This window comes from Panthera onca, chromosome X (genome assembly GCF_046562875.1).
Source record: "Panthera onca isolate mPanOnc1 chromosome X, mPanOnc1 haplotype 2, whole genome shotgun sequence".
Classification (NCBI taxonomy): Eukaryota; Metazoa; Chordata; class Mammalia; order Carnivora; family Felidae; genus Panthera; species Panthera onca.
The window spans coordinates 52,762,648-52,773,533 of NC_138357.1; the positions used below are offsets into that span (position 1 = coordinate 52,762,648).

Below are 10,886 nucleotides of genomic sequence, written 5' to 3' on the forward strand. Positions count from 1 at the left end.
GTGAAATAAGTCAGTCCGAGAAAGACAGATATATGATTTCATTCATATGTGGAATTTGAGAAACTTAAGAGATGAACATAGAGGAAGGGAATGAAAAATAAGATAGAAACAGAGAGGGAGGCAAACCATAAGAGACTTTTAAATACAAAGAACAAGCTGAGGGTTGATGGGAGTGGGGGGTGTTGAGGTAGATTAAATGAGTAATGGGCATTAATGAGGACACTCTTTGGGATGAGCATTGGGTGTCATATGTAAGAGATGAATCACTGGGTTCTACTCCTGAAGCCAAGACTACACTGTATGTTAACTAACTTGAGAATAAAAAAAAATTTTTCTAGTTCTGTGAAAAATGCTGATGGCACTTTTATAGGGATTGCATTAAATGTGTAGATTGCTTTGGATGTTGTAGAGATTTTAAAATATTTTTCTTTCAATATATGAGCATGGATTGTCTTTACATTTCTTTGTGTCATCTTCCATTTCTTGTTGTTTTCAGAGTACACGTTTATTCCTACGTATTTTATTATTTTGGTGCAATTGTAAATGAGATTGTTTTCTTATCTCCTCTTTCTGCTACTGGATTGTGGGTATATAGAAATGCAACAGAATTCTGTAAAATTCTTTTGTATCCTGAAATATTACTGAATTTTTAAAATCAATTCCATCAGTTTTATTGTGGAGTCTTTTGGGTTTTCTACTTAGAGTATCATGTCATCTGCAAATAGTGAAAGTTTGATTTGTTCTTTAACAATATGGATTCTTTTTATTTCCTTATTTTTTGTCTGGTTGCTGTGGCTAGGACTATGTTGAATAAAAGTGGTAAGAGTGGACATCCTTGTCTTGTTTGTGACCTTAGGGAAAAAGCTGTTTTTCTCCATAGAGGATTATCTGCAGAAGATTTTTAAGTTTATTTATGGTCTTTATTATGCGGAGGTATGTTCCCTCTAAACTTACTTTGTTAAGGGTTTTTATCATGAATTGATGTTGTACTTATTAAATGTTTTTTCTCTGTCTTTTGAAATGATCATATGGTTCTTACCATTTCTCTCATTGACATGACATAGTACATTGATTGATTTGCAAATATTGAACCACACTTTTAACTCAGGAATAAATCCCCAACTTGATAACACCAAAAGTCCCCTTAAAGATAATGACTTTATTTACCTTTCTTATGTCCAGTTTACCAAAGACTTATTTGCCATTCCTTAATGCTGATCTTAAAACCTTTAAGGGGTTCTTAATACGAGCCTGGTGCTGACATAATGTATTTGCTGTGTGCATCATATTCTTGTTAAATCTAGTGGGCAGCCTACTTTAATGATTTTTTGCCATTTAAGAAGAAAAACAACACCTCGTACCTCATTATTTATGATGGTTCAATTACTGATAGGACATTCAGCCAGTAAATGGCTAACATATATGAGGATGTTTGATTAACCAAAATGTCTTCTACACTGAACTCTGATATCCAGTTTGTTGTTAACCATATAAAAGATAAGAAAATCTAGTACAGTATCATACTTTTGTTGAGAGTGAATAATGGTAAAAGCTCCCCAAAACAGTGACAGAATTGTGAATTATTGAAAGTAATGGGAATTTAAGAAGCATGTAGATTGCAATGGATCCCTTTGAGTTAACTGAGAACTGATGAAAATGCACACTTGATGAATAGGCATCAATTACATAGTCTGTTAGTTTTGTTTTTGATCTCTTTCTTCACACATAAGTGTCTTGCCAACAAAATTAGTGAAACCATATATTCAGCAATGCCATTATATACCAGTGAATTTCCTTTGACCTTGTGATTGCACAGTGATATTGAAACATGCAAAGAAGTATTGATAACAGCAGAATGAAGTATTTACAGTAAAACAATTGCATCTTACATCGCTTCTTATTACATGTCATTTTTCTGGGTATTGGCTTGGATTGCTTGTGACATGGTCATATATCTAAAAGTTGAAACTGAAAGTTCTATTTTTCTCTGTACTTTTTTGGGAAAATTTACCTCAGTTTTCCAGAATTTCATTATCGCAACTTCTATTTTACCTTTACTTAGGACCTCAAAATACTTTCACTCCCTAAATTTTTGAATTTTGGACCTAGAAGAAAATCTCCTTGAATTGAGAAAACATTAGTGTAAAAACTCACATTCACTGTTTTTTACATCAGTCATTATTTAGTTTATAATCATTAAATTACCTCTGGCTTCCTAGGTGGATGTCACTCAGAGTGTAGATTGGGTAGGGTATTATATTAGCCAAGCGCATGTAATAAATGAGTATGTAAATGGAGGATCTTCTAAAATGGTCTTACATTCTCACATTCCTATTTTGCTTTAAAAAATATCTGTGGAGATTCCTCTTTTTTAGATAAGTTTTTGTTTTATAGATTCTTGGATTTCTACATTGGATATGTGCCTAGACTCCATAGGTTGCAGGTGGCTGCTGTTTAAATCACGGATCCTTACATGGGTTTCCTAATCAAATGCTCCAGTATGATATAACTACACAAACAGATGGTTCTTCTCATCTCAGTGCCAAAACAATGCTGACTTTAAGATGCTCATATTAGGGGATAAACATTACTTTTCCTTCACAAATTTTATCTTAGGCAAATGCCATTGCCATAAATATTCCTATTCACCTTCACCTTTTTTTTCATATAATTGTACCCTTGCATGATAATACACTTATTCCACTAAACAAAAGCAGGTAAAAAGCAGCTTTCTGGTAGCATGACTATTTAGATGTATCTTCCTAATCCTTACCAGAATAAGATCAAACAAATGTTACACTTCCTGTGTATGTGACTGGATGCCTACGTGTGTTTTTGTGTTTCCAGGCTTGAGATGAGTTATTTTACATTCTTAAAGTAGATTTGTTGCAATAAGGAAATACTAAGCATATAGTAACAAAAATGAACCAAGGGTTGTATTTTTCAAGATATAAAACGAGGCAAAATTTACACTCTTCCCTGAAGTCTCAATAAACTTTGATGAAAGGCCTGTAGAACTGTCCAGGTTTGTTTCTACTATTCTGGGAACTAACTGGTTACTTTAGTTAAAATTGATGCTCAAACTCTATTCTATGTGGTGCACAAATTTAATTGAGTCCTGAATCACACTGAAGCTGCAGTTATGAAATGCAGTGCTCTACTTCCAACAGTGCCTACTGGCTGGTTTCTCTTTTAACTCATTAAATTTTCAACATAAAAATAAATGGCTGTAAGTATGAATAAGACATTTGCAAAAATGCACTAAACCAGGGATCAGGAACTAATATTCTGATCCTGACTTTGCCACTAACTAGATGAATGATTTAAGGCAAGCCACTTTCTCCTTCACTGGGACTCATATTATCTTTGGAAAATAAGAAATCCAGACTCTGTTCCCTTTTATCTCTGGATATCTGTGATCTATTGTTTTAAGACTACCTTTACCAGAAAATAACATTTGTTATGAGATACCATTCCTCAACCTCTTTAGAAAAATATTTTTAATTTAATTACAGGATTATGGCAGGCATTTTGAAACCCACTTTGTCATCTTTGAAACAAATCAGCTTTAAGTTTGATATTTATATCTTCTTTAACTTGTAACTATATTGTAGTACAGTAATACATAAGCTGACAGAATTTATTGACAAAAGAGATCTTCATTGTTTGTATTGGTTAATTTCCTTTCCTGTGATGCATTAAGATCCTTCAATAAAGACCATCCATTTTATTTCCTACACATCAGGAGAGAAGGTTAGAATATGTTTCAGACAGTGCTTGTGTTCAATGAGTCAAAATCAGAGGAATCTAAAAAAAAGCGAAGGGAACTTTCAGAAAAAGGAAATTCCTATTCTAAACGAAGGGAGCTGTGGTGACACACCAGTTATTCAATGCAAAATGGCAAAGGATTCTTTTTTCTTTCTTACTGTTGTTTCCGATTCCTTCAGGTAGAGTGCTTCATAAAGATACAGTTTATGCAAGCTGACATTGAGAGAACATAAAGTTAAGGCATTTGGGTGAAAAAGTAATAAAGAGGAAGAAATTCAATTTATGTTGCTGAGTTTTATAGGTTCATTCATTCATTCACTCACTTATTCATCAAATATATCAAGTACATTTAAGAGCCAAGCAACATGCTTTGACTTATATCTGGTTCATATCAAACACTTGGTGTGTTTCCCCTTTTTAAAAGTTCTGAGATGTATCAAATTGTTAGAAAAACATGATAACTAAATAAAATTTTTTTGTGCTCACCCCTAAACTTTGCTATTATTCAGTATTTGATTCAGAATGAAAAAAAAAGAATATTAGAGATATTTTTCCTATTCCAGCTGCCTTGACTTGTTTCCTTGAGGTGATGGACAATCTTCATTTGATATATATTCATACATATGCATATATGTGCCAATTATATAACTGTGCCAATTATATAATTTATTTGCATGTTTTTAAATTGTATATGAATTTAATATAAACAGTATCATTCTAATGACTATCACACTGCAGCCTTTTTTTTTCTCGAACTTGTTTTCGAGCTTAAAATAATATTGATACAAGTAGCTCTAGTTTTTCATTTTAATTGCTATGTACTCTTCCATTGTTTGAGTGTTTTCCAGTTTGTTCTCTTGTTGGTGCACTTTTAGTTTCTTTTGATTATTTTAGGTGTTACTAGTAGTACTACAAGAAAAAGAAAATACTCTGAGGATACTGTATAAATGTGTGAAAGTTTCTCTACTTCTAAAGATATTTCTATGCCCTGTGTTGTTGGATTAAAAGGTAGATCTATCACCAAATCTACTAGATACCACCAAATTATTGTCTAAACAATGTACATGAAATTGTTTACATTCCCATTAGTAGTGTATGAGTATTCCCATGGCTACACAATTTTACCAAGTGGTGGCTTAGGGTTTTCTTTATTTCTCTGTTCTCTGAACACTTAACATAAATTAGATTCTTATTTTCTTGATGTTTGATAAAAATCACCTGTTAAAATCACCAGGGGCTAGTGCCAATTTTTAGTGGAAATTATTATCACTGATTTAATTTATTTAATGATTATTGATATAGTCAGGCTTTCTATTTTTTATCAGTAAATAATTTTGGTAATTTATATTTTCTAGGAAATTATTCATTTCATTGAGGGTTTCAAATGTATTGCTATAATATCATTTATACTATTTTATGATTGTTTACCTCTACTTTCTCTGTAGTTGTATGACTTTTGTCTTTCTTGATTAGTTTTGCTAAGCTCTTTTACCAATCTTGTTTTTTTAAAGAATCATATTTTGTTTTTTTAAATTCCCTATATTGTTTGTTTCTATTCCATTACTTCCTTCTGTTAACTTTTTATCTTTCTTCAATTTTCTATTGGTTTATTCTGTGATTTTTATAGCTTCTTTATTACATCTTTCATGATTTTAATAAATGCATGTACTGCTATAAATTTGTTCCAAATGCCACTTAAGCCTTATCCCACAAGTTTTGCCCACAAGTAGTACAATTTGGTCAGTTTCTTCTATTGGTCAGTTTCATAGTATTTCTCACTGTCTGTCCTTTATACCAAGTAGAGCAATTTTAGTCTCATTTTACTCATGGCCTGATTCCTGGAAACCAATGCTTGTTTTCAGGTTATAGCGTTTAAGCCCTGACCTCAGCTTTGATAACTTCACTGCATTTTAGTTCTGTTTCTGGTGAATGGGTATGTTGGTATCCTTTATGATCCTGGCTATATCCTTTTTATTTTTTTAATATTTTTTTTCTGTCAAAGCTCTATTTACATGAATTTACTACACCATATTCACTGGAGGCCCCTTTTGCCCTCTCTAACTGTATAGATTACTTTCATATCACAGACTTTATTAGGATGAGCAATTAGAAAACAAGGAGCAGTCAGTGATTAAAATCAAGACCGTACAGCATGCTGATTAAAAGGAAGGAGGGTACTGAATCAATTATGTGGATAATTGGTTTAAGCATGAAAAGATATAGGAAATGAAAGAGAAAATATCATTTACATTGTAAATACAGTTAGGAAGTCTGTGTCCCTATTTCCTAAAAGAAGTTAACATAAAATCAAAGATTGAGGTAGTACTAACTCCTCATCTCTGCCCTGATTCTGAACAGCTCCTTAGCAGGAATAGCCTGAAGAAGGACAGTTTTTCTATATACAGGGACATACCTGTGCAACTGCAATTGAAAAGAATATATAATTGATGTATGATTGAAACAGATTTCAATTATTCTCAGGTGATTTAATTTTTCCCCTTTGAAAAGTAGGGGATTTTTCTACTTTAGAGTGCTCTTCCCTTTGAAGTGGCCTGCTCTGTAGATCTCTTTGAATAGTATTTTTATTCTAATAATATTAAGTCTTATGAACATGGGTTGTTTTTCTTTTTATTTTGGTCTACTTTAATTTCTTTCAGCAATGTTTTGTAGATTTTAGTGTAGAATTCTTTCACCTTCTTGATTAAATTTAGTTCTAAATATATCTTTCTTCTTGATTGTATTATAAATTAATTTTTAAAAATTTCCTTTTCAAATTTTTCCACCTCTAGTATCAGAAATGCAACCAATATTTGTTTTGACTTTGTATTTTGCAACTTTGCTGAACTTATTAATTCTAACAGCATTTGTGTGTGTGTGTGTGTGTGTGTGTGTGTGTGTGTGTGTAATCTTAATGATTTTCTATAGTTAAAATCATGTCAGGGCACCTGGGTGGCTCAGTCAGTTAAGGATCCAGTTTTTCAGCTCAGGTCATGATCCCATGGTTTGTAAGATTGCGCCCCACATCCAGCTCTGCACCGAGAATGAGGAGCCTTCTTGGGATTCTCTCTCCCTCTCTCTCTGCCACTCTCCCCGACAAATAAACAAAGTAACTTTAAAAAATCTATTAAAAAATCATGTCATCTGCAGAGACAATCTTACTTGTTCCTTTCCAATTTGAATGTCTTTTATTTCTTTTATTGCCTAATTTCTATATCTGGGACCTTCATTACTAGGTTGAATAGAAGATCTTTCCATCTTTCATCTTTCAGTATTATGATAGCTGTGAGTTTTTCATATTTGGCCTTTCTCATGTTGAGGAAGTTATATTCCTACTTTATTTAGCACTTTTATCATAAATGAGTGTTATAATATGTCAAACGTTTTTTTTTCTTTCTGAATCAACTGAGATAATAGTGATTCTTTTCCTTAATTCTCTTAATATAGTATACTAAAATGTTTTATATTTGTATGTTGAATCATCCTTGCCTTTCAGGAATAATTATCACTTAGTCATAATATATAATCCTTTTAATATGCTACTGAATACTTTTGCCAATATTCATTTGAGAAGTTTTGCATTAATATTCATATGGGATATTGGTCTGTGGTTTTCTTTTCTTGTACTGTCTATGTCTGATTTTGGTATCAGGATAATACTGGCCTAACACTGATTTAGAAAATCTCTCTTCAATTTTTCAGAAGAGTTTGAAAAAAAAATGGTGTTCATTTATTTCTTAAATTTCATGGAATTCACCAGTGAAGCTATCAGGTCCTAAGATTTACTGTGTTGGAGGTTTTTGATTACATATTCAATCTCCTTGTACAATATAGGTCTATTCAGAGTTTCTACTTGAGTCACATTTGGTAGTTGGTGTGTTTTTAGGAATTTATCCATTTCCTCTAGGTTATCTTTTTTTTTTTTTTTTTTTTTTTTTTTTTTTGGTGTAGAATTGCTCCTGCTATTGTTTTTTAATCCTTTTATTTTAACAAAATTGTTAGTATTGTTCTCACATTAATATCTGACCTTAGTAATTTTAATTAACTTTCTTTTCCCTTAGTAAAACTAGCTAAAGTTTTGTCAGTTTCACTATAGTTTCATTCCATTGTGATGAGAAAAGAAACTCAAAGCCTGGGCTCCCAATTCCTGCCACTTCATGAGAGAGAGTACAGAGGAGCAGGAGGTGGCACCTGTAGTGGTTGAGGGGGCTTGAGCAGTGTGAGAGCTCACGGGTTGGTGGGACTTCGGCATGGTGGGCTGCAGGACCTGAGCCCTGCCTCATGGGGAGGCAGCCTGGTGGCCAATAATGGGAACAGAGTGGGACTGCCACCACACCATGCTGTGAGTGCTGAACCACCACCCCTTCTTCCTTACTGTTGCTTCAGCCCTCCACAAAGTGCCAGGCCACTTGGAAACATGGCTCTGGAACAGCTTTGCGTGGTTCTCAAAGTGTTGTTAATAGCAATACTTGTAGTGGAAGGGATTGGAGTGGAAGGAACCAAGAAGGTTTCCTCAAATGTCGGGTGATCCTTGAGTGTCCACTTATTTATGAGAAGAGCACTAAAATCTGATAATTAGCTATATGCAAGTATAGAAAGGATAAGTTTTATGTGGCCCTCACTGATGGACAAAATGTTGGAATTAAGCATGTTCCTGCAACCCAGTGTACCATTTGGGTTCCAATCAGCAATGGAGGTCATTTTACTTCATCAAATTATCCTGAATCTTATCCACCAAACAAGGAGTGTTCCTACATTTTGGAAGTTGCTCCATGTCAAAGAATAGAGTTGGCTTTTGATGAACATTATATAGAACTATCGTTTGGATGTCAGTTTGACCACTTGAAAGTTCGAGACAGGCCATTTTGTTTCTCTCCCCTTACAGTTTGTTACTGTGGTGTGAAAAGCCCTCCACTAATTAGATCAACAGAGATATTTGTGTGGATTAAATTTAATTCTTATGAAGTACTTGAAGGATTGGGATTTCAGGCAAAATATTCATTTATTCCAGATCCAGACTTTACTTACCTAGAGGGTATTTTAAATTCCATCCCAGATTGCCAGTTTTAGCTCTTGGGAGCTGATAGAATGTATGTTCCAGTCAGGTAGAAAAGAAGAAACAACAAAGCCTGGCCAAGTAGTTGATTGCATAAGGACAATTAAAGCTACTCCAAAAGCCAAGAATTATTTGAGACTTCTAGATTACACCTAAATTAATGCAATAGAAAATTTGTTGCAGTTTATCATGGAGGCAGTTCTATTAAAAATCTGAAGGATAAGTTTTGCAGTACTGTGGCCAATGATATAATGCTGAAAATAGGAGTTGGAGTGATCCGAATGTGGGAGAACTAAGGTGGTCAACTAAGCAGGTTCAGTATGCTCTTTACTTCTTTGTGAAACCTGCTTGTACAGTTAGCTCTTTCTTTTCCCAAAGCAACATGTGCACCAATAATTCCTTAATCTGTAATGGTGTTCAGAATTGTGCATGCCCTTGGATGAAAATTATTGTGAATAAAGAAACAAGCAGGACTATTTGAACAAATCACTAAAACTCATGGAACAATTAGTGGCATTACAACAAGGGTTGTCTTTCTCCTTGTCATTATTTAAATTTTAGTACAAGTGAAACATCTTCAAAAACGGCCATGGCTTTCAAAACTGCTTTTAATAAAATTAGATTTCAGGAAGTGTTTGATCCTCCTCATTATGAACTGTTTTCACTAAAGGCAAAGAAATTTCTGCAGACCTAGCCAACTTGTCAGAAGAACTGGACAACTACCAGAAGATGCAGTGCTCTTCCACTGCCTCTCGGTGCATTTATGACCATCACTGAGGATTTCAAGCACCCAATATCAAACAAACAAGACCAACCTGAATTCCACTGAACTGCCTTTCACTAATGATTTTGCACAACCACAGACAATGAAAAAATTTAATAGCACCTTCAAAAAAGAGTAGATACACTTTCAAACAGGCAGGTGAGTGCCCTGAACAGGCCCTAAAAGACAGAGTAATGGAAGAGATTCCTAGTGAAATTTACTTTAATGGGCAAGAAGATTCTGGAAAGGCATCCATATCAATGGATTTTTAATCTTCTACTAAAGGGGATATTAAGTTATTGCATATGTTTGTATGTAGCCTACAGAGCACCATACTGCTCAGCAGCCAACCCATTCAAAACTAGAAAGACCATCATTTCCCATTAACGTACTGTAATGGTGAAGTTTCTATTATTTCAGGCAGTCTATAAGTTAAACTAACCAAGGAACTTATTCCATTCAGTGAAAAAAAATAATAATAATTCATTGCTTGGTGTCACATAAACTAAGTACCAGTTAAATAGCATTTGAAGAGGGAAATGGCTGTGCAGAACCAATCTCAAACTGCCTGTTAGTCTTAGCAACAGGAATTCATACTGCTCTTGATTGATACAACTTGTCAATATTTTGATCCCACAATAAGATTGAAAGTAAGATTTTTCTTTACATTTCTTTTTGTTTTTCTTTTCTATAAATTTAACTTGTTTTATAAGTCAGTGATTTTACCATTTCAGTTAATTACACAAATATAAATCGTTAATGTACCAAACATATTTCAATATAGGCATCTGTTCTAGAATTTGTCAAAATATAACTAGTTACTGTGTAAATGTCAATGAAGACCCAGAGTTGTGTTACATCCATCTGTTTCTTCTTGACTCATTTTTATACTATTGACTTTTAATTACTGGATCTTGAGTATTTACTTTGTGAACAGTAGATGATATGATTATGACCTTTAAGTCATATATATATTCTTACTTATACTAGAAGATTTCATAATCCTAGAACTTATGCACCCTTGCCAGTTACAACTAAAAACTGGAAAAAGATTAAAACCTCCAGAAATCCTTTGAAATTTCCAAAATTTGGTCACATTCAGTGATAGCCCATTCATTCCTGTGAGCAAAATAATTTAATTAATTTTGGGGGAGGCCTGTAATTATGTTTATTTCTAGTATTTCTCATCACCATATTTGTATTTCCTATTATTTTTATAAGAAGATGAATTTTCTTCCTTTGTATTGGTATATCATATGGCATATTGTAACCAAGGTTGTATGAGAGTTGAAGGAAAATTCC

At 33.5% G+C, this 10,886-nt stretch overlaps 1 pseudogene; it reads left to right on the top strand.

The window, feature by feature from the left end:
• Positions 1-8,182: 8,182 nt before the first annotated feature.
• LOC145714124 (neuropilin and tolloid-like protein 2) lies at positions 8,183-9,856 on the top strand (annotated as a pseudogene).
• Positions 9,857-10,886: the final 1,030 nt, after the last annotated feature.